At 44.7% G+C, this 26,365-nt stretch overlaps 1 protein-coding gene and 1 long non-coding RNA gene across 5 annotated transcripts in view; one reads left to right on the top strand and one right to left on the bottom strand.

The window, feature by feature from the left end:
• XXYLT1 (xyloside xylosyltransferase 1) overlaps positions 1-26,365 on the bottom strand; it is a 529,386-nt gene that overhangs the window by 252,752 nt on the left and 250,269 nt on the right. The window lies entirely within an intron of this gene.
• Positions 9,814-26,336, top strand: LOC115098506. The gene is made up of 3 exons (XR_003858536.1): positions 9,814-9,950; positions 15,866-16,168; positions 26,047-26,336. It is a non-coding gene; the product is annotated as an uncharacterized LOC115098506 (long non-coding RNA).

Below are 26,365 nucleotides of genomic sequence, written 5' to 3' on the forward strand. Positions count from 1 at the left end.
GAGTCCACTAGGGCAAGAGTCTGGTACTGTAGAGGACTGCAGGTGAGAGATACCGGAAGAGAGAGCGGAGGAGGAGGAGTGGTGAGGCCTAGGAAGAGTCCTCCCGCAGGACTTAGGCCTGTCCGTTTCCTGGACATATAGGGCAATTTTAGGCAGCATGACCAGCTTGTCCACAGTACATATACAGCCCTAACTTCTTCCGCGTTCTTCTCTCTTTTGTCGTCAGGTGGCTGCGGCTTAATTGCATCGGTTCCTCTTCGCCGGCTGCTGGGACCGTAGGGGCAGCCCTGGATGCAGTCTTGACTCGGACTTCACTCAAGAAGGGTCTCCTGGAAGTCTTGGTTTCTTGAACTTTATCTCGAAGCCGGCGATCGATTCTAGTTGCCAGTTTCACCAGTTCAGCCAAGGTTTCAGGCATCTCTCTTGCTGAGAGTTCATCCTTCAGGCGAGTGTTCAAGCCTTCAAAGAACAGCATCTTCAGGCATCTTGGGTCCCAGGATAGTTCAGACGCCAGTATCTTGAACTCAATTGCGAAGTCAGCTAGGGTCTTGTTCCCTTGCGTTAAGATGAACCAAAGAAGATCCTGCAACAGAATATCGGGCAGGGTCATCAAAAACTGATTTAAACAGTGCAAGGAATCCTTCAAATCCGTGAAGGATCGGGTCCTCGCATTCCCACAGCGAAGATGCCCAGGATAAGGCTCGTCCATCTAGGTATGACAGGATATACGTAGTCTTCGCATAAGCTGTGGGAAAATGTCCAGGTTGTAACGCAAAGTGCATGCAGCACTGGTTAATGAAGTCTCTGCATCTCCACACTTCTCCCGAGAAGCGGGTAGGAGCTGCTAGAAGTACAGTTGACTTAACCGTCACCTTCGACAGTTTAGCCTCTTTACCTGAGGTGGAAGGGGAGTTCATCTGTTTGTGTAACAAATTGAATGCAGCGGGCAGTCCTTCCAGAGTAGTCTGCTGTTCGTCGATCCGCTGGGCCAGGCCTGGAATAGCCTGCAATGCCGTGAGGTGAGCCGGATCCATGGAGTTGGCAATCTGTTGTTATTACGTGTGTTTTAATGGATCCTTGGGTACTGTGGAGATGACCACACTCACGGGGAGGAAACCCGTGAAGAGCCACAGCACTGGGCTAGACTCTATACACAAAACACCAGGTGGCAGTGGTGAGCTGTCGTCTCAGGGACCTTGGCAGAGGTAGCCCTTCTCTCCCGGATGACGTCTGGAGGTTCCGCAGCAGATACTGTGGATGAGACAGATGAGAGGTTAAAGTACTCACTCAGTGTTAGCTGTTATGGATGCGATTCCACCAGATAGTAGCAGTAGGTACAGGCACTGAGGCAGGGAGAGCAGGCCCTTGAGGAGCGAGTGCCCGATCCCTGAAAGGCACCTGAAATAGAACAGAGGGCCCCCGAGGAGCGGGTAGCCAAGTTAGTAGTAAACCCCAAAGGGCAGAAGGAGAGCTTCCTGCAGGCAGCAGAGAAGCGGCAGAGTAGCGCAGACAGGAACAGTCAAGCCATTCGAGTCTTTGCCAACTCAACGAGCTAGCAATCTTGAGAAATAGATATACCTGGAGTAGCGTGACGTCTGCTGAGGGAACGCCCTCGAGGTTCGCGCCACTGGGCGTACTTAGACGTGGGTTGAGCGCGCATATCCTAGCAGGTACCTGGGAGGAGCAATGGCGTATGGCTGCACCAGAGCCGTTCCAGGGATGCCAGAGAAGTCTGCTTGACGACGCTGCGGTAGCCATCTTGCCCAGGTAAGCGGGAGTTGCCGAGATAGGGGTGCAACAAGCGGGGCGAAGCCATCGACGACCGACGGACGCAACACGGGGTCATTTGTAACACATACAACCACCTCGGTAAGATCATCATTTTAAATAATTGAAGCCTGCCAGAGATAGAAAGCAGTAAGCCCTGCCACTTTCGTAATAAGTGGGTCATAGATTGAAGCGGGGGACTTATATTAACCTTGTACAGATCAGTCAATGTGCTGGGAATTTTAATACCTAAGTATTTCATTGTAGTATCAACCCATTTTAAGGGAAATGGTCCTTGCCACGCGCTCTTAACCCGTCCCCCCACATCCAAAGTTTCTGATTTATCGCGATTGATTCGTAACCCTGCAAACTGACCATACTCCGCTTACATAGACAGAAGAGGATCCAGTGACCTTTGGGGATCAATCAGAAAGATCAGAACGTCATCCGCAAAGGCCGCTATGTTAAACTCCTGGCAACCAACCCCGAACCCTATAATGTCCTAGGATTGGGGAATTTTGCGGAGTACGGGATCTATGGCTAAATTGTACAACAGGGGGGATAGAGGGCAGCCTTGTCTGACCCCCATCTAATATGAACTGCTTCCGATTTAAAGCCATTTGCTACTATGTGGGATATCGGATTTGTATATAACATAGAAATAAGGGTCAAAAAGTTACCCCCAATCCCATATTGCTGCAAGACCAAGAAAAGGTAGGGCCACGACACTCTATCAAAGGTCTTTTCCGAATCAAAACCTATTGCTAAGACCTGAGTTTTAAGGTAGAGCGAAGAGGCCATTGCTGTTAATAATTTAATAATATGTCCACAGGCAGGTCTCCCCTTCACGAACCCCACTTGGTGTTCAGAAATCAGTTGGGGGAGTACTTTCTGCCAATATTTTAGCTAATATTTTGAGATCGCAATTTAAGAGCGATATGGGTCTCTATGAGGCTGGTTGTAAAGGGACTTTCCCAGCTTTATGTAGCACTGTGATATATGCTGAGTTGAAATGTGCGGGTAGCCCCTGTTTTTGAACCGCCCCATTATAAAACGACGTGAGGGGTTGGACCAATTGGGCGTTTAGAATTTTATAAAAATCATAGGAAAATCCATCCAGTCCTGGTGCTTTGCCTGGCTTGCTGGTGGAAATGGCAGTGGAGACTTCCAACAATGTCAGTGGGCGATTCAGGAAAGGTAGTTGGGCCTCTGACAAAGTAGGCAAGGGTAAATCAGTAAAGAAAGCCTTTTCCTCTGTTGCCACACCCCCCCGCCCCCCCCCCCCCCCCCCGGTGTCATCTGTGTATAATGTTTCATAGAAGATACGGAATACCTCACAGATATCTTTCCGGGAGGTAACCTTATGCCCCAGTGTGGTTTTTCATTGAAGGGATAAAGGTTTTCCTTCTGTGAACCCTAACAAGATTAGCTAGATGTTTGCCCACCTTATTGCGAAAGCGAAAGAAATTTCTCTCAGAGGCCTGAAATAGGTGCTGGGCTCGCTGCTGAAGGTGGCTGTTTAAATCTCTAAGAGTGCTGAAATACTCGAGTTGGTGTTCCTTAGTAGGGTGAGCTATCAAAAGATGTTTAAGGTTTCCCAATTTAGTCTCCAAAGCCAAAAATGGTATGATTTAGCCTGTGCTTGCGAGAAGCTGCAAAGGAGATGATTTCTGCCTGTAGTACAGCCTTGGTCGCCTCCCAGAAGAGCTGGGGATTAGATAAATGCGGTTGATTGTGGGTGCAGTACTCTTCCCAACATTTCTGGAGGTAACTGTGAAACTCAGGGTCTGCTTTTCAGTACCCTGGGAACCACCAGAATTTTTCACCCGGTTCTTTCGCATGAAATTTCAATTCCACCCAGATTAGTGCATGGTCAAATATAATCTGGGGGCCAATTATCACTTTGGTCAAGGCATGAAATCCTTCTCGGGGAATCAGGATATAATCTAGTTTAGACATAGAGAAGTGCGCTCGTGAGATATGTGTGTAGTCTCTCTCTGTAGGATGCAAAGTGCACCAGGAGTCTATTAGGGAAAACTCAGAGCATAAAAAGGGCACCCCTTCCCTTCCCAGCTAGGGCTAAACAGACCCTCAGGCGACCTGTCTAAGCGTGGGTCGTGGGTAAAGTTAAAGTCCCCAGCAACCACTACGTATCCCTTAGAATGAGATACCAACTGCGTAAGGACGTATGTGTAGAAAGTGTGTGAGTATGAGTTAGGGGCATACAAGCAACACAGCGTGATTTCTGTTTCATTAAGGGAACCCATAACCATACATAGTCTGCCCTCCTGGTCGTGGATGGACGTAGATACCTTAAAAGAAGCAGATTTATGAATCAATATCACAACACCTCCTTTCTTATCCTTAGCTGGGGTGTAATAACACTTTCCCACCCAATTTCTTTTCAATTATTGGCTCTCTTCTGAGAGGTGTGTCTCCTGTATACAGGCCACAATGAGGTCGCACTTTTTAAGCTGCTGTAGAATCTGGTAAATCTTGATCGGGGACCCAAGCCCATTTACATTCCAGGATATTATTCTAAGGTCGTCACTCATAGTTGGGGTTTACGGAAGTGAGATGCCAAGAGATGCCAACTATGCCAATAGGAGACGCACCCCCCCAGCTAGGGCCATCCCCCTCTCCGTCTTCATTATACTTGATCTCTGCCATGCCGGTAATCCAATAAGTCCTTATAGTAAAAGCTATTCCTCCCACTGAATTGAACTAGGCATATTAACTGCTCCTTGCATGGTTTGCCATAAGGAAGTAGCTGACACACATTCCCTCCCACCCCCCCTATCCCCTTAACCTTCACCCCCTTTCTCTGCCTATCTCCCCTCCCTCTATCCCACCTGCTTCTTTCCCTGAAACCCTTCCCCCTCCCTCCCCAACCATTCCTCCCCTCCCCACTATGAACTTAAACATCATAACCTGTCTAAACCCCTAGAGTGAGTTCGGAGAACACGTGTAGACGTGGGTGGGTGTCGCGTTTCCTCCTCCTAGAAGGCCTGACGAATGCCATGCTGTAGGACATATGTCCACTAGTCCCCAGGTTCATATAGCATTCAGTCACAAAATGCATTGTCAGGACGCGTGCTCGTGTTGGCTCCAGTCTAACTGCAGGAGATGAATCCGGTCAATCGAGCATCGTCTGTGAGAAAGAGCCATGAGCTCCAATCTGCCCTTAGTTCTTGCCTAGAGCCACCCAGTACCTCTGTTGGTAATGGGGGACAAGCCCCATACACACATTGTGTAGCCGAAGCGTTCCGCAAACAGTTGAAAACACAACTTAACCTTAACAGGGAAACTGGGAACTGAGAATGTCAGTCAAAACATATAGGGGGAACACCTTACAGTTTCCAGTTGCCCATCCCCTTGTTGGGCCAGCTAGCAAAGGGTAAGCTCTCTGGGCCATCTCATCTCACCGTGCCGGAAAACCTCTCAGTCCTTGAGAAACCACGTGGCGAACATGGCCGCCGTTACTTGTTTCCTTCAGCGCAGGGTCTTCGCAATAAAGCTTTTTACTGCCTCCTGTGAGTCGAAGAAATGGGTCTAGTCTCCATGCCATATCTTGAGATGGGCTGGAAATTGCAGGGAGAAACGCACATTTTTTTCAAAAAGCGCTGAACAGATAGGAGAGAACTTTCTTCTTTGCATGGAAACTTTAGCAGAATAATCTTGGAATATGCAAATTTTATGAGATTCATACATTAACTCCGGGGTCTTGCGGGCTGCTTGCATGATAGCTTGCTTCTGAGCGAAGTTGAGCACTTTCGCTATTACTAATTTCAGCCGGGTATCTTCATCCTTCCTTTGGCCCAGCCTATGGGCCCTTTCGATCTTTAATTTCAAAGTTAGCTCCGGGAGCTGTAAGGCCGTGGGAAGCCAGCTCTCCAGGAAGGACCCCAGATTTTTTTTGTCTAGCTATTCCAGTAGTCTCAACAAGCATATATTTGATCTGCGGGCCCTATTCTCTAAATCTTCAAGTTTGGAGGACTGTGCCTCCACTCGTGTTTCCAGCACCTGCAGCTTGTTGGTGAGGGCGGTGTTATCATCCTCCAAAAGGCCCATTCTTCCTTCAATCTTATCTAAACGAGGGTTCAATTCCAAGAGAGTCGAGTGAACCTCAGAGATCTGCGCGGCGATTGTCGCTAACTTTACATCCGGTATTTCCATCAGCAGAGCTTTCAGTTGTTCCATCATCACCGGCGTAAATTCAGACTCAGTGCTCAGCTCTGGGGCAGCCGCCATTTTAGGATCTGCTGCTTTCATCTTTTCTTTTTTGCCGGTTCTTATCGGCATGTCGGAGGGAGAACGCTGCATATACGAGGTGATGGACGTGTACCCCCTTAGCCACTTTCTTTCGTGAGTAATTTAGAGTGATTGAAAGGTAATAATACAGTAAGATTCGAAAAGCAGCACCCGGAGCCCTCGTGAGCATGTCTGCTCCTACTCACTGCATCACATGGTCCTCAATGATGGATATTTTAATCATCAGATTTGAAATATTTATCTTTTTATTAATATGGTTTTACTATTATGATTGATGTTTTATATTTATTTTATTGCTTGATGTTTTTTGAGGAATGTAATGTTTCTGTTTTTTCCATTGCTTCACTGCATACAGAGTCTGGCTTCTTGCAGTTTCTAGTTCAGTTTTTGTCTGGACGTTTCTATTATACTTTATGGTCTCTTTATTCTGTATTTGGTGAAGGCCTGTCTGTGTTCTGCATGGGTGACTAAGGTGAGGTATTCTGCTAGCGTGTAGTTTCTGTGTAAGGATCTATAGCAATTTAGTTTGCTATGTTTTCCTAATAAGAGATATGCTAGTGTTTTAGGACCTGGTGTAATACTTGCATTGTTGCCTTCTCATAGATAGGGTTGTTACTGTTTGAATGCTGAGAGTTACTGCTGTTTTAGTGTGGAGGTACACTCTATTGTAATTGTAATTCTGTTTAGTCATGGCTATCTGAGGGCCAAGTCCATACCCAACCGTCTTCTTGCAGCACCCCTCCGGAGACTGACATCGGCGGAGACGGACCGCGGCTCCCCTGCCTCCAGCTGCCGGCGAAGATGGATGCCTGCACGGGCGAAAGCGGCCTTGCTTCAGGAGGAGGGGAGAGAGGACTGGCAATCCCGAGCGTAGGAGAACCGTCCACTTCTTCTTCCACTTGTCATTTGAAATGACATTTGACATGACAGATACCAGCGTGACCGTGAAGCGTTAGGCCAGCGCACCCAGGATACTGTATAGCGCTCTATACTGTAAAATGGGTTGCGCGGGACTAACGCTTCACGGACGCTTCTTGGACGCAGCTTGCATTTGCAAGCTATTTACATACAGTATCGAGCGGTAGGTGAGCCAGACTGTGCGTGCGGCAATCGCGGGTGCGCCCGGCACTAACGCAGCTCTTCCTACCGCTCCTTACTGTATCGGCCTGCATGTTAAAAAGGCCTAATACCATATGGGTTCTAAGTGTCTTTTTTTTTTTTTTTGGCTTTTTTTAAAGGATTTTCTAGTTAGCATCACAGCAGCGTAAGGAAATATAATATACATATTGTTGTGAGATTTTTACTTTGGAAGACTGTTTTTTGAATGTTCTTTTTATGTAAAATCTGTTATTACAAATGCATACTTTTTAATTGTATGCGAGAAGGCATGGAGGGAAAGTGGGTGGGTGCAAGGCTGTAAGGTTTGCCTAGCATGCCTAATACCCTTGCATCAGCACCACCACCCTCTCCCACACACTGGAAACTCAGTCCTTTCTTTTCACCGCCCCCCCCCCCCCCCCCCCCCACTCAACTCCAGGCTCAATCCATCTCCCAAGCCTCGATCATCACCCAGTGCCCCCAAGCAGCCCTCCAGCCTCAGTCTTCCCCCATCAGCCTTATTCACCCTCCCTCCTCCCACCTCAGTCCCACTCCCTCAGTATCAATCTCCTTCCCCTGGCTATCCTCGCAGCCTCAATTTGTCCCCACCTTCAGTCTCCCCCCCACACAGTCATTTGCAAGCTGATGCAGAAAGGTGTGTTCAGTCAAACACACTGTTTTACCTGCCCTGCAACTCACAGTTTCTGTGCACAAGACTTACTGGTGATGCAGCAAGGAGTTTTGCATACAGATAAAGTATGTTCCAAAATGGGAGTACTGCTTAGCGTCCTCGCATGGAAATTCCATGCAAAGGAGGGCATTAAGTAAAGTACTCCCTGATACAAAGGTGCATTGGCACAACTTGGATTTTCTTAGCGCTGGCAAACTTAACTCCAGGTCAGAGATGCAGTTAAATTTTCAGCGCTACTATGCTGGTACTGAAACCCCCCCCCCCCCCCCAAAAAGGGAAAAAAAGAAGTCAGGTACACTTAGCTGGCTAAGTACTGATTTATCCGGCTATATGGCCACAATTTTGTTGCTACCACAGCCGGATAAGTACTCTTTCCTGACAGCAAGTTAAAATGTGTATTCAACTTGTGCTGAACGCACATTTTCCTTCAACGCACTGTTTTTTTGTTTTTGTTTTGCTTTTTAACACTCGATGTAGTGGCATAGCATTAGCTTACTGTATCGGGGAGCGCATTAAAACTGTGCACTGAAATCCAGTGCACAATTCCTTAATGCACAAATTTATTGCATTGGCCTCTTGATGTGGCAGATGGCCATAGGGACAGTCCCTGCGGCGGTCCTGCCACTGCCTCTGTCAAATGCTGCAGTGGCTTCCAGAAGTTGGCACAGGTGCTGCAAACAGAGGTACTAGCAGGAACTGCAAGTGAACAAGCTCCTGCAATGTCCCTGCAGGCAGCAGTCATGTTCTGCAGTTGCGGGCTTCAGGTTTTTGGTCACCAAGGGCAACCAGATTTTTGGAGCCCGGCACCAAATGCTTGAGAAATTTATCTCAGATTCAGCAGCTTAATGAAAACACAATGAAATAGCTCGGCCATGCAGGAAGAGCTGTGAGATCTAAGCAGAACTAAAGTAAAGAAAGAAAACACTGTAGGAATATAAAAATGACTTAGGAGGATTAAATGAGCTTGAAGAAAGACAGAGCCGCCCTCCTGTAATTCATCACAACCTTCCATCTTTCATCTTGTGCTGCCCTTTGTGGAGTGCGACTACTGTAAGAATTATACTGAGTTATTTGCTTGGCTTGCATGTCCAAGGGATAAACACAGTTTGAATATATTCCATTAATCTGACCAGCAGTGCACAGAAACACATACAAAAAACAAACCATATCAATACTTCATGCCATTCTCCAAGGAAGCCGAGGAAAACAATGCTGTTCCAATGTCACAAGCTTTTCCTGATAATTAGATTCAGCAGAAAACATCTGTATGTAATTATTACCCAAACATGGTCGGTGTGCAGCAGTATGATGCATTCACAGTTAAAACGGCATTTTCAGTCAAAAGTATCATAAAATATGAACTTCTTGAAGACGACTTGAGTATCGCATAGCCTGGTAAAATAGTGTACTAGCTGTCAGCAGAAAAGGGCCTGCCTACTGTATCACTGCCTACCCTGCTCGATCTCCAGACTTCTCCCTCCCTTGCTTCTACAACTGCATGCTGTTTCTTTCCTCTGAATCTCCTCCTTCCCTTCAAATTCATGTCATGATTACAAGCTTTTTTCTATGGCAGAGCGATATAAAGCCTTCACCTCCCCCCTCCCCCCCGGCCTTCAATGGGTACAGAAACTGACAAATTCAGTCACCCCCCTACGGTAAACTGGAAGGACAACAGGAGAAAGTTTGTATAACCCCCCCTGTCCCTTCTCCCACTGCATTTTATGTTAAACAGGCAGTAAAAGAAAATGGCTGCTCGTCCCTCAGACCAGCTTTTCACTTTTTGATGTGTTATTCTCTGGACTGCCAGTTGGAATAACACATTTCCAAAAGCACCCAACCAGTGACCTCAGGCCCGCTGACGAGACGATGCAGAAGCAGACTGTGGGCCTGCTGTCCTTTCTTCTGCTTTTTTTTTTTTCCTTGCTAAAATAATTATTTTACAGAAAAACAGCCCTCCCACCCCCTTACGGGTTTTCCAAGGGCTGCACCGCAACGGGCAGGAAATCAGAATTTTGCCATGGTTATTAGGGATTGCCGCTTTCGGGATCTATGTGAAAGGCTCACCCACCTCCTGGAATGTAATGGCACGACCGGACATTTATGCATTTCCTCCTGTTTACAGGTAAGGAACTGTAACCCCGTCTGACCGGATTAAAAGGGACCTGCATGTGCAGACAGTAAAGGGTTCTTTTTTTCTCTTTTTGTAATTCATGCTGACGATCAGGCTTGTCCAAAATAAACAACACAACACATTGTTTCAACATGAGTCAACAGGGTGAATTACAGTCCAGTCCATCCTGTTTTGTGCTCTGAAGGTCTTTTCCTCCTGTCTGCAGGATATGAATGCCTTCTGTATGCTGCTTCCTACACGGCCTCCTTTTTGTAAAAAATGTTTTATAGAACCAGGACTACAGCACACAACAGTAAAAACTACTTTAGTAATGCAGTGCTACTAGTCAGAGCCATCAGCAGACAGGCAAGGCAGGTGCGCAACCACCAGAGCGCTACGATGCCTCTATCATGGCAGTGGTGGAATTAAGCTCCCACAGTCACGTCACTGCAGGGGACCTCCTCTTCCCAGCCGACTGCATTACCTGAGAAGGGAACCCTCTCCCACCAGCCATAACATGGGAGTAGAACCCCCACCGTCCCCCTGAGGCAGCATTCAGCTCAACAGTAGTCCTGCTACTGGAAACCAAACAATTGACATCGTCAGCTCTGTTTGCTGCAGCAGTTAAAAAAGCAAACAATGTTGGGAATTATTAGGAAGGGAATGGTAAATAAAATGGAGGATGTCATAATGCCTCTGTATCGCTCCATGATGAGACCGAATCTTTAATACTGTGTACAATTCTGGTCGCCACATCTCAAAAAAGATATAGTTGTGATGGAGAAGCTACAGAGAAGGGCAACCAAAATGATAAAGGGGATGGAACAGGTCCCCTAAGAGGAAAGACTAAAGAGGTTAGGACTGTCCAGCTTGGAGAAGAGACGGCTGAGGGGGGATATGATAGAGGTGTTTAAAATCATGAAAGGTCTAGAATGAGTAGATGTGAATTGGTTATCTATACTTTCGGATAATAGAAAGACTAGGGGGCACTCCATGAAGTTAGTAGGTAGCACATTTAAGACTAATCAGAGAAAATTCTTTTTCACTCAAAGCACAATTAAACTCTGGAATTTGTTGCCAGGGGATGAGGTTAGTGCAGTTAGTGTAGCTGGGTTTAAAAAAGGTTTGGATAAGTTCATGCAGGAGAAGTTCATTAACTGCTATTAATCAAATTGTCATAGAGAATGGCCACTGCTATTAATAGCATCAGTAGCATGGGATATATTTAGTGTTTGGGTACTTGTCAGGTACTCGTGACTTGGATTGGTCACTATTGGAAACAGGATGCTGGGCTTGATGGACCCTTGGTCTGACCCAGTATGGCAATTTCTTATGTTCTTAACTATTCCTCTCTGGACCTGAAAAATGTATATGAGGAAATCATCTGCACTGGAGAAAGCTGGAGGTAGAAAGCCCAGACTGGAGCCAGCCCGGTGGCTTTGCAGCAGTGCTGTACACTGTCTTGCTGAGGGATATGGGTTCAATTCCCGACCTTGGTTACCCTGGGTCGGCCAGGACTAGGGGTGCTGTGGAGGAAGTGTTCATAGTCCATGGGGGAGTCAGTCAGTTATAGAGCAACAGCAACACTTAGTGGGGCTGGATTTAGGGCCCATGATTGCAAGACCCCCAGCTGAGGACTGTCACTGCAATAACCGGACTACAATAAATTGGAAGGGGCTATAAAATGGGGGGGGGGTAGCTGCAAATCCCAGCCCTGTTCTGACTGAGCTGGAACCACAAGGAGCAGGAGGAAACTGCTAGATTAAAAAGTAAAGAGACCAGATTGCCCTACTAAAGGAAAATCTTCATGTCTCATTCTCCAATGCATCTTTGTTTGCTTGCTTCTCCATTTAGTTTGTTTGAAAAAAGCATCAAATATTACACTACAAACCTCAGATCCCTAGAAAGACTTAACACCTCACCAGCTCTTTGAAAGTATTTAAAACGAGGGGAGTGCCTGACAGATGTCATCATCTGTCAGGCACTATGATAGTGCAACAACTCTATTTCTCCTCCTCACTAATGGAGAACTAACATCAGCACAGACTGCAAACACATGGCAGCAATCAGATGGAACCCGTCTCCGCTTTCAAGAAATATGTATCATTTTAACATGCAATCCAGGTAACAGGAAGGAAGCCATTTTAAACTCAATGTCATGGATGTTATGCAGGTGCAGGATGCTTCCGTCCTGCATCAACCCCTCCACATAGAGTTCTAGTTCTTTCTGTATTATTTTGTATGTTTGTGACGTGTTCAGTTAAGGCAGAAATACAGCTGAGAATCAAAACCGAAACATTGCTTTATCAATTAGTTTGTATGAAACAGAGACCCATTGGCTACATCACTAATCAACCATCTGCCTGAAGGGATGGCCAGCCCAGTGACACACAGCCATGGGGAAAACCTGGGTTTGATACCAGTCTTCCCTTCCTTGGATCAGCAGGGGGTAAGGGATTCTCAGCCATTGCTCAATGGCCAGCCAGAGAGCTGGAAGAAGCCGCTGTCTGTGGCTCCTGGCTGAGGACAATCACTGCAATCAAAGGCTAGGTGAGGTGGGAGGAGAGGAAGGTGTTATAAAAATAAAAGGAAACCCCAGGTAGTTGTGAATGAAGGCTTCTGGCACTAAAGCCCTACAAAAGTCAGTTCCCATTGAGCTGGAAGCCTTAAGATGCAGGAGAAGAGTTTCAGGATAAATCACAATTTTAAAAAAATGCCTCATGAAACGTAGTGCATAAAATTATGAAAATAGAAAATAAGTCAACATTTATTTCCTTCCATAGCCAACATGATTACAGTGTGACTTGATAGAAGCTCTCCTTTAGAAAAATCTGTTTTATCAGAATCAAAAAGCAATAGCTAGTACATAATTTTTCCTGTGAAGTTGCATGCCCTAAGATATAACAGACAGATATTATGACTGTAAAATGCTAGAGAGTATCCTCCCACCCTCAACTACTCCCAACTCCACCTCCTCTTGTTTACATAATATAAAGTGTAGCTGTACGAGCATTTAGAAGCAAACAGCAAATAAAAAAAAATTAAAGCATGTCAAATTGCAGATCTGAAGCAAGGATTGATTGTATAGAGACCAAGAATGTAGGAAAACTGACTTGCTGGAGGAGTAGCCTAGTGGTTAGAGCAGTGGGCTATGAACCAGAAGATCAGGGTTCAAGTCCCACTGTTGCTCCTTGTAACCTTGGGCAAGTCACTTTACTCTCCATTACCTCAGGTACAAAGTTATGGGCGCAGATCCGGGCATAAGGAGGTGCTAGGGACACTTAATATCATAGAGCCTCCTTTTTGACAGGAGCGGCGGCTGTCAGCGGGTTTGACAGCCGACGCTCAATTTGGCCGGCGTTGGTTCTCAAGCCCGCTGACAGCCACGGGCTCGGAAACTGGATGCCAGCAAAATTGAGCGTCCGGTTTTCGGCCCGACAGCCGCGGGCCGAATTCAATTTTTTTTTTTTTTTTTTACTTGTTTTACTCTTCGGGACCTCCAACTTAATATCGCTATGATATTAAGGGCTACCAAAATGATAAAGGGAATGGAACAACTCCCCTATGAGGAAAGACTAAAGAGGTTAGGACTTTTCAGCTTGGAGAAGAGACGACTGAGGGGGGATATGATAGAGGTCTTTAAAATCATGAGAGGTCTAGAATGGGTAGATGTGAATCGGTTATTTACTCTTTCGGATAGTAGAAAGACTAGGGGGCACTCCATGAAGTTAGCATGGGGCACATTTAAAACTAATCGGAGAAAGTTCTTTTTTACTCAACGCACAATTAAACTCTGGAATTTGTTGCCAGACGATGTGGTTAGTGCAGTTAGTATAGCTGTGTTTAAAAAAGGATTAGATAAGTTCTTGGAAGAGAAGTCCATTACCTGCTATTAAGTTCACTTAGAGAATAGCCACTGCCATTAGCAATGGTAACATGGAATAGACTTAGTTTTTGGGTACTTGCCAGGTTCTTATGGCCTGGATTGGCCACTGTTGGAAATAGGGTGCTGGGCTTGATGGACCCTTGTCTGACCCAGTATGGCATTTTCTTATGTTCTTAGGGTGCACAGAAAAGCAGTTTTTACTGCTTTTCTGTGCACTTTCCCTGTGCTGGAAGAAATTAGCGCCGACCTTTGGGTCGGCGCTAATTTCTGAAAGTAAAATGTGCAGCTTGGCTGCACATTTTACTTTCTGTATCCCGCGCGCATACCTAATAGGGCCGTCAACATGCATTTGCATGTTGAGGGCACTATTTGGTGCCGCAGGTTGGACGCGCGTTTTCCTCCCCTTACTGAATAATGGGTAAGGGAAAACGCGCGTCCAATAGCAGGCTAACAATGCGCTCCGTCGGAGTGCACTGTACTGTATCGGCCTGTTAGATTGTAAGCCCTCTGGGGATAGGGAAATACCTCCAGTACCTGAATGTAATCCGCTCTGAAGCGCTGAAAAAAAGTGGAATATAAATCTAAATAAAAAAAATGTTCAAATTTACAGACTTATTTCTCCATAGCCAGCATGTGATGCACAGCATTCCTCCACTGGAGAGTCTGCAGACCTTCAGTTTTTCAAAATGGAGAACTTTGCCAGAGTCCACATTTTCCTCAACCACAGTTTTGGAAATGTAGTCCCCTGTCTTATGTGGCACATATCATCAAAAAGGAGAGCTTCAGGAACTAATGGTATATCAAAACCCAGACTCAAACTTAGAAAAGCCTGTATACATCGCCAAGTCCAAAAAAGGTGACCCAAAGTACCCACCTCTACTCTTTAATACAGAGATTTGAAACCAAAAGCTTAGACAAAAAGGCTTGTCTCTAAGAAAAATAAAATTACATAAGAAATGTATATTGTGTTTCCCTCATATGGGCATTAATTGATATCTTCCAAATTCTTTTCAAGCAATCCTCGAACTGTTCAGGTGACAACAGTAACCTTAATTCAATATTCCGTTTCCCCCCAACATGCTGTGTCTGGCAGACCTTTATCAATCTTTAATAAAGATGTGTAAAAGGCAGAGACTTTGTGTGTCTGTCTTCCATATTCAGCAATTGATAAAGAACAGATCTATGTTTCTGTAAGAAGTTCTCCTTTAATAAGAGCTTTTGTTAGGAATTTATTAACTAATAGTGCAACTGTTTAAAAAACTAATTGCCCAGTCCCTCTAAAATGTCTGCAGTGTTATTGGTCAAGGCTTTTCTTTAAGGCTTAACATTAAGAAGAGGCATAATGTTTGCAAAGTCATGTTCACAACATGGATATTTTCTGAAGGATAACTTCACCCTTAGGGAGATATCCCATGTTTAACCACTGAAAGCACCCAATATTAATCACAATAGCCAAAGAGGGATGCTGACAAGTATGCTGACAGGCCAAAAACAATGTGTCAGCTAAAGAAAAGAAACTTTGCCCAGATGAGAAATTTAAACCAGAACTGAAGGATACTTATCAAGATCTGCTGGTTTTGTAAACTCCTGTGTAAATAAATCAAGGCAGAGAGACAATGCAGCAACTTTAGCTCAAAAGGCAGAAGTCACTGTCCAGTCAAGGGAAGTCCATAGGGCAGAGATGCCCCCACCCATGGTGAAAAGGGGAGCACTCTGAAATGGAGGAAAAGCTGATGTGGCCAACAGCCCTGAGGAAAAGTGGAAGGGGGAAAAGACATGTAATGCCACAAAGACCCTCTACTCACTACATGATTATTTATTTATTTATTTATTTATTTCAGATTTTTATATACCGGCATTCGAGACAGAAGTCACATCGTGCTGGTTCACATAAAACAGGGGTGCATAGTAAACATAACTATAACAATGGTGTTGAAAAGGCAGTTACATATAACAGGGTAATAAGAACTTGGCTGAGAAGGAAGAGAAAGGAAAGGTTATTAATTATGAGATTATGCACAAGCTTATGCATTTTTATCAGCTGGAAAGTATAAGACGGGGGCAAAGAAGGAGAAAGGGAGAGCGGATCCGAAGCAGCCCCAGCACCCCCTGCTGTCAAGGAGGGCGAAGACTAGGTATGGCCAGGAGACCAGAGAAAAGAGACGCCCCGCCTGGGATCTGACAGTGGCGCAGAGTCTGAGACAGCCAGGAGCAGGGTAAGCCCAGCAACTCTGCCAGTACCAGACCCGAAAGCAAGCCTCGTCCACAGAAGGTTCTCTAGACCTCCATCCAGAACCTGCTTCAGAGGTAAACAGAGGGAAATCGTCTGAAGTTGGGACCCAGGGTAAGTAAGTTAGCCATAAGTATTAATATCTTAGACTGGCTAAGGTTTATGGCATGTTTTAAACCACCCATGGTACCGAACTTTCTTTAGGGTAAACTGGTGCTTAGGAGCAAGGATATTAGAGATATGTACCACTGTTATCTTCTAAATACTAATCCTGCAAAATATGATAAATAAAAGTCTAATGCTGTGGAGAAAAACATGGTCTTTTCCTGAACTTAGGATAGTAAATTGAGGTAGAAGGGGAACCGGAAGTGCCCTCTAGCAGACAGGTTCCTGAACCCCTAAAACTTACATACAACTCCCTACATAATTCAATCACTGTCCCACTGCAAGTCAAGGAACATGCCATCAAATAACTGGACCTAAAAACATAACTTATCATACCATGTCCCAAAACCATTGCCAATGAGCACAATTTCTGGTTAATGAACTAAGCAGACAAGGTCACTTCACAGTCTGATGCTACAGAAAAATGCTGGAAGTTAGCAAAATCAGAAAAGCATACCAACCAACAGCAAATATACTATAGTCAAGGTCCATTTCAAGAAAAAGAGCAAAAGCTTGCTTGTCTTATTGCATTCGTATTCTTTGGCTTCTTGCAAGAGAAAATGAAACCATGCCAAGTTCAAGCTGAAAACCGTCTGACAGACTGACATCCCAATTACACAGCTCACTTCCAGGAAAATGATGAGGTCTCTGCTTTTTAATCTAGAGGAAAGAGAGCCTCCACCAAATACTGAGGAGAAGGGGGACTCGACTGTCAAAAAGCCCTTCGTAAGACCAAATGACCTCTGCTCCCAAAAGAAATAAATAAAAGTACACAGTGACAACAGAACTCTGACACACTTCACTTCTGTGTGAAACAGGGGATCTGAGAAGGTCTTCTTCCTCTGATGCAGCAGAATAACTTAAAAGGTTTCAGATACCTGCCTGTACTGGTCTAGGGCGTCCCTCAGCTAGAAAAGGAAGTGCAGTGGCTTCCGCTGCCTCCCATTATGATATCATCAGGATCTTTATATCTGATACTGCCCAAATGAGTCTGGAGTGGGAAAGGATCATACTAGAATGCTCTGGCTTTGTCCGCACAGAGGATAGAAAATATTCTAGGGTCAGTATTGCACCTTTGAAAGAGGGCACACTCTGTCCAGCTGCACCATAACCTTTGATCTGAGCAGGCTACCTTTGAATATTACATTTCGGGGAAAAAACCTAACGGGTTGGTTTTCAAAGGGTTTAAGTGTCTAACTTAGGAAGTTAGGCACCTAAATCGCCCCCTCTGAAAACACGATCGGGGTGGGCTACTAAATTTAGACACCTACTTTTTCTAGAAAAAGCATGGCCCATGTTAAGACATCAAAAGCAGGGTGTTTGCATTCCTACATTAGGAATTGCAAAATATTTTAAACAGAGGCAGTCATCTTTTAATCCTAGCTTTCTTTTCACCCCAGCATTTCTAAGATGTCTCCTTGGGCATGCAGCCAGAGCCAAGTTGAAGAGAAGCTTAAGTGATCATCATCATTACTGCCAGGATCATTGGCTCTCTGTGCTTTTGAATGATCTGCTACCAGAGTATGCACTGTGATGAACAACTATGATTCCTTCTATTTCACTGGCAACAGATTACATAAAAGCAGAAAGGCCAAGCGAAGAAGTTAAAACAGAACATCGAAGCAGAAAACTTAATCAGGTTTCCTGGCAAGAAATACTAGTAGTAGTAGTAGTAGGCCCGAGGGTAAACTTTCAAGTTAGGTAGTTTCTCTGAAAATTACCTTCGGCAAGGTCTGCCTACTTTACCTCCTCAGGCCCACCCACTTTATCCATTGCTAAATCTAGCTGCCTTGTGAAACAGTTAGCCACTGGCTTGGGGGAGGGCCAAGGTAATTTTTAGCCCCAGCAGATTTATCCTGCTAGTCCCTTGGAAAACTGCCCTCTATAAGAATCTAGATTGTGCTTGCCATAAAATATGCAGAGATAGAATGTGCATTTTCCTATTGCTAATGTGTGAATTACATTTAAGTGAGACAGAATTAGAGTCTGCATTGTAAATTAACCAGCATCCAGCAGCAGGAGAGGAAAAGCATTCTGAAGAGATTAAACCAGAAATATTAATAATCCCTGACAACTGTAAATGACCTTTTTGTTCATATTCTTAGGGCTCATAAGAGAGAGATACTGAATTTGCAGCTCAGAGCCAGGAATAGTATGTGTGCTCCTGTAAAAAGGGCCTGCACATTAGCCAAATTTAAAGAATTATTTCGTTGGTGTTACCAGCAGCAAGGCAGTCAAGGAAGGCGAAAAAACAATTCCCACCCATATTTCTCACTCATCTGCATTTTTTTTCAGTATCTTAATAAAAAAAACCTACTAGTAGAGTCTTCAGTACTACCACCAATCACTAATATACCCAATTAATCACATGGCTAAACAGGTCTATTGGGGGGGGGCTGGATCAAAGCACCAGACAGAGGAAAAACACAGAAAAATTAATTTTAGAATTCATGTCAGTAGGTCTAAGGGCTACCAGTTTATAAATCAAAAGGTTTTATTTATAACTAATTTGATCCCCTCTTACCCTTCTGTATTAAAAGCTTTTAGGGCCATATGTATTAAGACACAAAACAGAAGATAACCTTTGTACACAAGCTCTTTAATGTTTTCAAATCCCATCAGTTTGAAACTGTGGATGAATTCCTCCATCAACCTGAGTGAAAGGATTTGCCACAGACCCCCTCACTTCCCCACTGGCTCCCCAAGAACAGTACCATATGCCTACATGGTTCTCAGGCCAAAAGGTTTGCTTACCCTTGGTTTATTTTATTAAATTTCTTCTATACCTCCTTCTCAATTAAAATTAATCATCCAAAGCGGCGAAAAGCATCAACCCCAAAAGACAACAATATAGCAATACAAGCTATTACCCTCAGTCATTCATACTCAACAAACTATGACCTTAATCAATTCAGCAAAATAATCAGACCGGACTAAAATGTGAACAGCCTACCCATCTGAATAGCTATTGCCTACCCACAAAACTAGGTACCAGATATAGTTAGGCCACCAAGATAGCCAGAAGCAACCATGTTTGCACATTTTTATGGAAGGAAAGATGAATTAAATTCATGTCTATTATCAACTGGCAACATACTCCACAGACTGAGTGCAACCACAGAGAAAGCTCTTAATCTATACTGATCTTTTTGGACCATTCGAAAACGAACATGGCATGGTCGATCTTTCACACTGCTGTGGGCGATACCACAGGTTCTTCAGGTGGTGTGATACATGTTTTCTGACCCTCAACATTTAGGGGACAGCTTTCAGACTTTCAGCTTTGGGGCAAATTCCCTAGAGAGTGGTTTACTTCCTGTCTCCTTAAAAAAAAAAAAGCCACTGTGAGGCCAATTTTAAAAAAAAACTACCCTCGATCCTACAGTTCTAGCCAATTTCAGGACAATCTCATTGTTGCCATTTCTTTCACAGCTCATAGAATCCATTTCCAACTTTTTTATTTCATTGAGGCTCATGCATTTATTGATAAATTTCAATTTGGTTTCCACAAGCAACACAATACAGAAGATTTGATGGTGGCTCTGAGCATGTCATGATTTTTCTTGACATCTCAGCTGCCTTTGATACCATCATAATATTCTTATTTCTTGATTAAAATCTCTTGGTAGCTCTGCATTGTGCTTAAATGGTTTACATCTTTTTTACATGGCAGAGTGCACTACATATGGCTGGGAAATGCATGCCTCCTCAATGAAATCAGTTACAACAGGAGTACCCCCAAGGTTCCGCACTGTCGGACACCTTATTCAATAATTACATTGCTCCAACTGTAAACTTTTCAGTAACCTCGGTGTAAATTACAAGATCTAGGCCAATGATGTTCAATTTTTCATTCCATTTTCTAACTCATGGTCTGATACTTTCAAACATGTTTCCCTCTGTTTAGAGTTTGTAGAAAGCAAAATTGCTTACCTGTAATAGGTGTTATCCCAGGACAGCAGGATGTAATCCTCACATGTGGGTGACATCACTGGACGGAGCCCTATCACAGAAAACTTTCTGTCAAAGTTTCTAGAAACTTTTGACTGGCACACTGAGCCCACTGAGCATGCCCAGCATGCCATTATGCCTCGAGCCACAGGGGTCTCCCTTCAGTCTCGTTTGTAGCAATAAGCGTTAGCAAAAATAAAATAATAAAACATATCGGACCCAACTCCGCGGGGTGGCGGGTGGGTTTCCTGCTGTCCTGGGATAACACCTATTACAGGTAAGCAATTTTGCTTTATCCCAGGACAAGCAGGATGCTAGTCCTCACATATGGGTGATTAGCAAGCTACAGGCTAAGTCATTCTTGTATTGGACCAACAGCAAACAACTTGTGCAACGGGCACAACAACTGGTGTACTGTTGGAAAAAATGAGGCAGTCTGAAATCACAGCAGGTTGGATGCGGAAGGAGTTGGGATTACGCTGGAAACAAGTTCTTTAAGACACATCGTCCGTAGGCTGAATCTTGTCGTCCTTCCTTGTCCAACCAATAATAAGCTGCAAAGGTGTGAAGAGAGCGCCATGTTACAGCTTTACAAATGTCAGCCATTGGTACTGAACGATAGTGTGCTACTGAGGTTGACATTGCTCTTACTGAGTGCGCCTTTACTCATCCCTGGAGAGGAAAGCCTGCTTTTTTATAGCAGAACTCTATACAATCTGCAAGCCAGTTGGAGAGAGTTTGTTTGCCCACTGCTTTACCCGGTTTGTTTTTATCAAAAGAAACAAAGAGTTGGGCGGATTTCCTATGGACTGCAGTGCAGTCTAGGTAATATGCAAGTGCACGTTTACAGTCTAAGGTGTGCAAAACCCTCTCACCTTTACAAAATTTGAAAAGGAGAGATCCTCTGGTGGTGACTTCCTTCTTTCTTCAGTGGGGATGGTTCAGACAGTATATCTTCCGATGAAGTATCGGTGTCTCCATCATCCCAGGTGTCTGATGAAGGATGTCGTGGAGGAGTAGAGTGAGGTATGAACATAGGCATTGATGGCATCGATGGTTTCTGTGGTGGCATCGATGGAGACACCGGAGTTCTCGGCCGAAAAATTCCAGATGGCCCTGGTACAGGTTCGGGTATCAGAGAAGCCCCGGAGGCGTCGTCTTCACTAACGGGAATCGGCATTGGTAAGGGTTGCATCGGGAGAGCACCGATAGGGCATCGAGCTTCGAGAGTATTGGTGCGAAGACTGAAAGGTCCAGCGCCGGCATTGGTGCGGGCATCAGTAGTGGTACCGGTGCCGGCATCGGTAGTGGCATCGGCGCAGGCATCGGTAGCTGAGATGGTGTTGGTGCAGATGTCGGCCCAGATTAAAGGTTTTGGAGGCATCTGATTGCCTGGCAGATAAAACCATCCAGTTCCTCCTGTATAGCTGGTGAGGTCAGAGCAGCTATAGGGGGTGGCAGAGAAGGCAGAGCCAGCTCTTCCACAGGTCCCTGTGGTGGCGCGGTACCCGGCACCATTACCGGTGGGGATCACCTTGGAGTGAGAGGCATTGAGGGTATTGATGGCTCTTCTACTCGAGACCTTTTCGGCGATGGTTCTACTGGCATCGACGGAGTTCCCGGAATCGATCCAACATCAGGTGTCGACGTCCGTCGATGACGATGGTGATGCTTCTCACGATGTTCGGTGCCTTTTTTCTCAAGCACCTATGTAGATTTTATAGATGTCCGGGATGGAGTCGGTGATAATTGGTCACTGGAGCCATCAGGGCGACATTTTCGGACAATTAACTTTTTGTCCGCTCTAGCCGGAGATGACTGAGTCGATGTCGACGTCGATGGCATTAGTTGAATATGGAAGAGATGTTCCATCTTCTCTTGACGGGCTCGCCTGCCCTTGGCCGTCATCTCGGCGCATTGTGGACAGGTGGAAACGTTATGAGATTCGCCCAAGCACAGCACACACTCGACATGTGGGTTGGTGATGGACATAGTGCAAGGGCAGTTCGGGCATTTTTTAAAACCCGTTGCCATTACGAAGGCCGGGCAGCCATAGACGACCTTCTGACAGAAAAATCTGTTTAACCGGAATCGACCGGGAAAAAACAAGTACTCACCAGCCGGTGGAGACAGGGAGACCTATATGAAGGGGATGAATTGAGAAATTTTTAATTTTTCTCTGAGTATATTGTGTGAGAAAACTCACATGGGGCTCCTTCACCGCGATGCTAACTGCAGCGCGGAAAAACGAAGACTGAAGGGAGACCCCTGTGGCTCAAGGGATCATGGCATGCTGGGCATGCTCAGTGGGCTCAGTGTGCTAGTCAAAAGTTTCTAGAAACTTTGACAGAAAGTTTTCCGTGATGGGGCTCCATCCAGTGATGTCACCCATATGTGAGGACTATCATCCTGCTTGTCCTGGGATAAAAATTATTTCACAATAAACTTCTTCTCCATATCTCAAGACCAAGATATTGGTCTTGTCCAGATTTCCATTATTCTATTTTCCTTCCCACTTATTTAACAATTTAAAGATTCCCATTTGTAATGAAGTGTGTAGCCTTGGAGTGCTCCTGGATCCAAGCCTCTCTTTTAATTCTCATTTTAATTCAGTGGTCCAAATGTTCCTTTTACAAATTACATCCAGTAAGGAAACTTCTCCCTTTGCTTTCTCCCAGTGATTTTGGGACAGTGCTCTAGGCACTGGTTCTTAGCAATTTCGACTATTATTGTAATGCTTTATATGTTGGACTCCTGAGTATTGTTCTGAGACCTTTACAGTTAGCTCAGAATGCTGCTGCATGTGTCTTATCTGGTGCCACATTTCATGATCATTTATCTCCTATCTTGGCCAAATTGCACTGGCTTCCTATGAAATGAGAATTATGTATAAGCTAGCAGTTATCATCTTCAAACTTCTTAATAATGATTATGTAAGCTGGGTGAGCTCTGTCTTAAAAATTTACAGGCCACCACGTGCTTTGAGATCTGCACACAAGAATATTTTTGAGGTGCCAACTGTGAAGCTTGCCTACTTTAACACCATGCGTGCTAGGGCCTTTTCTGTCGCAGGACTTACCTTGTGGAATTCTCTTCCGGATGAGATTAAGTCAGAGCCTCGTGTCATGTCCTTTAAGAGGGCTTTAAACACTTTCTTAAGAGAGCTTACGTCGATGTACAGTTTATTTTATTTTTGTATCAAATTGTTGATTTTGTATGAATGTTTTTATATGTTGTTTTTATGTACATGTTACTGTAAACTGCTATGAAATTTATGATGTTGTGGTATACAACCACAGATACCTTTTACCAAACTCAAAGTCTACAGACTACTCATGAAGATACATCAAAAATGACCCATTCCACACAACATCCATTGCTTGCAGCACCACCTACTATTTTAGATTTGTTACACACTTTCTATGCTCTTTGCTCATCTGCTGCTATCCTAATGTACTGTAAACTACTTTGGGTGACTCTTGTATTCAAAAAGGCAGGCAATAAATCCAAACAAATAAAAGAAATCCCTGTACCTGGATAAAGGTTCTAATAATAAACCTACACCTGGCCCTTCAGGGTGTCCAGGTGGGTTTACAAGTGTATTACGTATTTCTAACACACAAATTGCAGGTACCAAGGCATGAGGTAGGCACTACTGACATTCTGACTTACAGGATTCATACACGGTCTAGAACTTCACACATGCCAACAACTCAGACCATGTAGGAGGAAGGTTTTGTTAGTGAAAGAAGAAGAACCACTGGCCTCACGTTCTCAGCACCTGCAGGCAAGGTACTAACTGCCAGTAAGCTCCTTACGCCAGTTGTTGCTTAACTAAAAATTAATTTCCTTCAATTCTGCTATGCTGGTGGGCTATGCTGCCTTATGCAAATTAATTTTCAACAGTTTAGGATGTTTAACCACTTACTGCTTTGTTCCCGACTGTAGTAATATAATTGTTTTCATCTAATTAAATGAATAGAAATAAAAGATCACAAAATAAATATTGTGTGCGTGTGTGTGTGTGTATAGTCTGCCTAGCCACAATTCTAAGTGGATTACATAAGTAACATCCACAAAAGTAATAAAATTAATAAAATAAGACTAAAACACCGTAAGAACATGCATTAAAATAGGAAAAATTAAAAAAAAATCATAAACACAAATAAAACCACACACTGCGCAGAAATACACACTACACCTGCTTTCCTGTAATTGTCCTGTTATTGCTGAAAATTAACCAACTTTATTACTCGTACGTCCCTAGCAATGACTTGCTTAAAATACTGTAATAAAACAAAATCTACCCCTGCTTGCTTCTTAACTGACGCTGACTGAGAATGCTAACTGGGTCTTTCATCATGAGCCAGTTAGCAGGGGGAAATTTCAAATCCTCACCCTTCTTGCATAAAGGGGCTGTGGTGCCCCAATGGATTCCCCCCTTTTCCCCTCTCCCTCTGATCAATGGGCTAATCCCTCCCCACCTGCATAGATACTCAATACCCCAAAACCCTTTCCATCCTAACAGTCACAAAGTGAAGGGGCCACATGTTCCAGCTAACTCCAGGGTCCACTCCCTCCCCCTAAGGCTAAGCCTAAAGAGTAGCAGAGCAGGAGACATCATGACTCCCTCCTCGGCCATCACTGCTGAAGTCAAAATGATGCCAGTTGACACTCTGCTAGTTCGTCCTTCTGTGTACCTTTCTGGGAGGGGGTTTCGGAAGATGTGGCCCCCTGATCCTTGGGCTGTCGAGTTTGTCTGGCCAGTATGACCCCTTCATTTTGTGTGTGGGAGACAGAGGAAAAGAAATTCTCCCTGCTAACCAGCCCATAATGGAAGGGCTGGTCAGCATCGGGAATTTCTACATGGAGCTAGTATACACGGCATAGTTACTGGATTATTGTGCAAGCTAGTTTGGAAAAATTTGACGTGCACATAGTAAATCTTTTTATATAGGTCAGTAGGTGCTGTTTTACCATGCACATTAAATGTTTCCCAACATAAATTTTAAACTTTTTTTGGCATGAGTTTTATTACATAGGCCCTTAAATTTGACCTGCCATTCTGTATCATTTTACAGAAAAGACCGCAAGAGTCTGGGCTGAGATCAGTGATGGCTTCAATATAAGACACCAGACTAGACAGGAAGTACAGAGAAGTGTTGTCTTTAAGAAAAAGATTTCAGCTGAGTCAGTTATTTGTTCATTCTTACTGAATATCAGCTAAGTAAATCCAAGGCTCAATCCGTCTTTTCTAGATTTTGTGTATGCTCACATTGGGGCAGATTTTAAAAGGTACGCGCGCAGCTTACATTTGTGCACGCTACCCGGCGCACACAAATGTACGCCCGAGTTTATAACATGCGCGTGCAGCCGCATGTATGTTATAAAATCAGGGGTTGGCGCGCGCAAGGGGATGCACACTAGTGCACCTTGCACGGGCCGAGCCCTCGGAGAGACCAGCTGGCTTTCCCCGTTCCTCCGAGGCCCCTCCCTGTCCCACCCCCCAGTCCTAAAGAAACCCTCCCGTACCTTTGTTTTGGAAGTTACGTCTGCCAGAGGCAGGCGTAACTTGCGCTCGCCGGCCGACTGCCGGCGTGCGATCCCCCTGTGCCGGAGTCCTCGGCAATGCCTTCCGGACCGCCCAAACACGCTCCCGGACCACTTGCCCCACCCCCGCCCATTCAGAAAAGCCCCGGGACATACATGCATCCCAGGGCTTTATGTATGCCGCAGGGCCTTTTGAAAATAGGCCCGGCGCGCATAGGGCTTTTAAAATCTGCCCTATTAAGTTGTAATTATGTGGAAGTTGGTGCTCTGATTGAAAAAAATAAAGATTTTTTTTGTATTTCCTTCTGGAAAATGGGAACATGAAGCTCACAGAATACAACTTTCCCTCCTCTAACACAACAAAAGTAAACCGAGGATGCAACCCGGAAGCTTCATCAATGCAAGCCGATGGGAGATTATAGCAGCTGGCCGAACACAACTGAGGGTACAACCAACAAAGGCGGTGTGGATGTGTCCATGGCTGGAGTAACACAGTCAGAGATTGTGAGCAGCATCACTTTGATGCCAACATCCCTGGGAATTGCTGGGTGAAGTTGCAGTTTCCTAAACTCATTGCAAAAATGCACATGAAATTGGTAGCAGGAAAAATCAGAATGGCTAGGTCCATTTAAAACAAGGATTTGC

This window comes from Rhinatrema bivittatum, chromosome 9 (genome assembly GCF_901001135.1).
Source record: "Rhinatrema bivittatum chromosome 9, aRhiBiv1.1, whole genome shotgun sequence".
NCBI classification, from domain to species: domain Eukaryota; kingdom Metazoa; phylum Chordata; class Amphibia; order Gymnophiona; family Rhinatrematidae; genus Rhinatrema; species Rhinatrema bivittatum.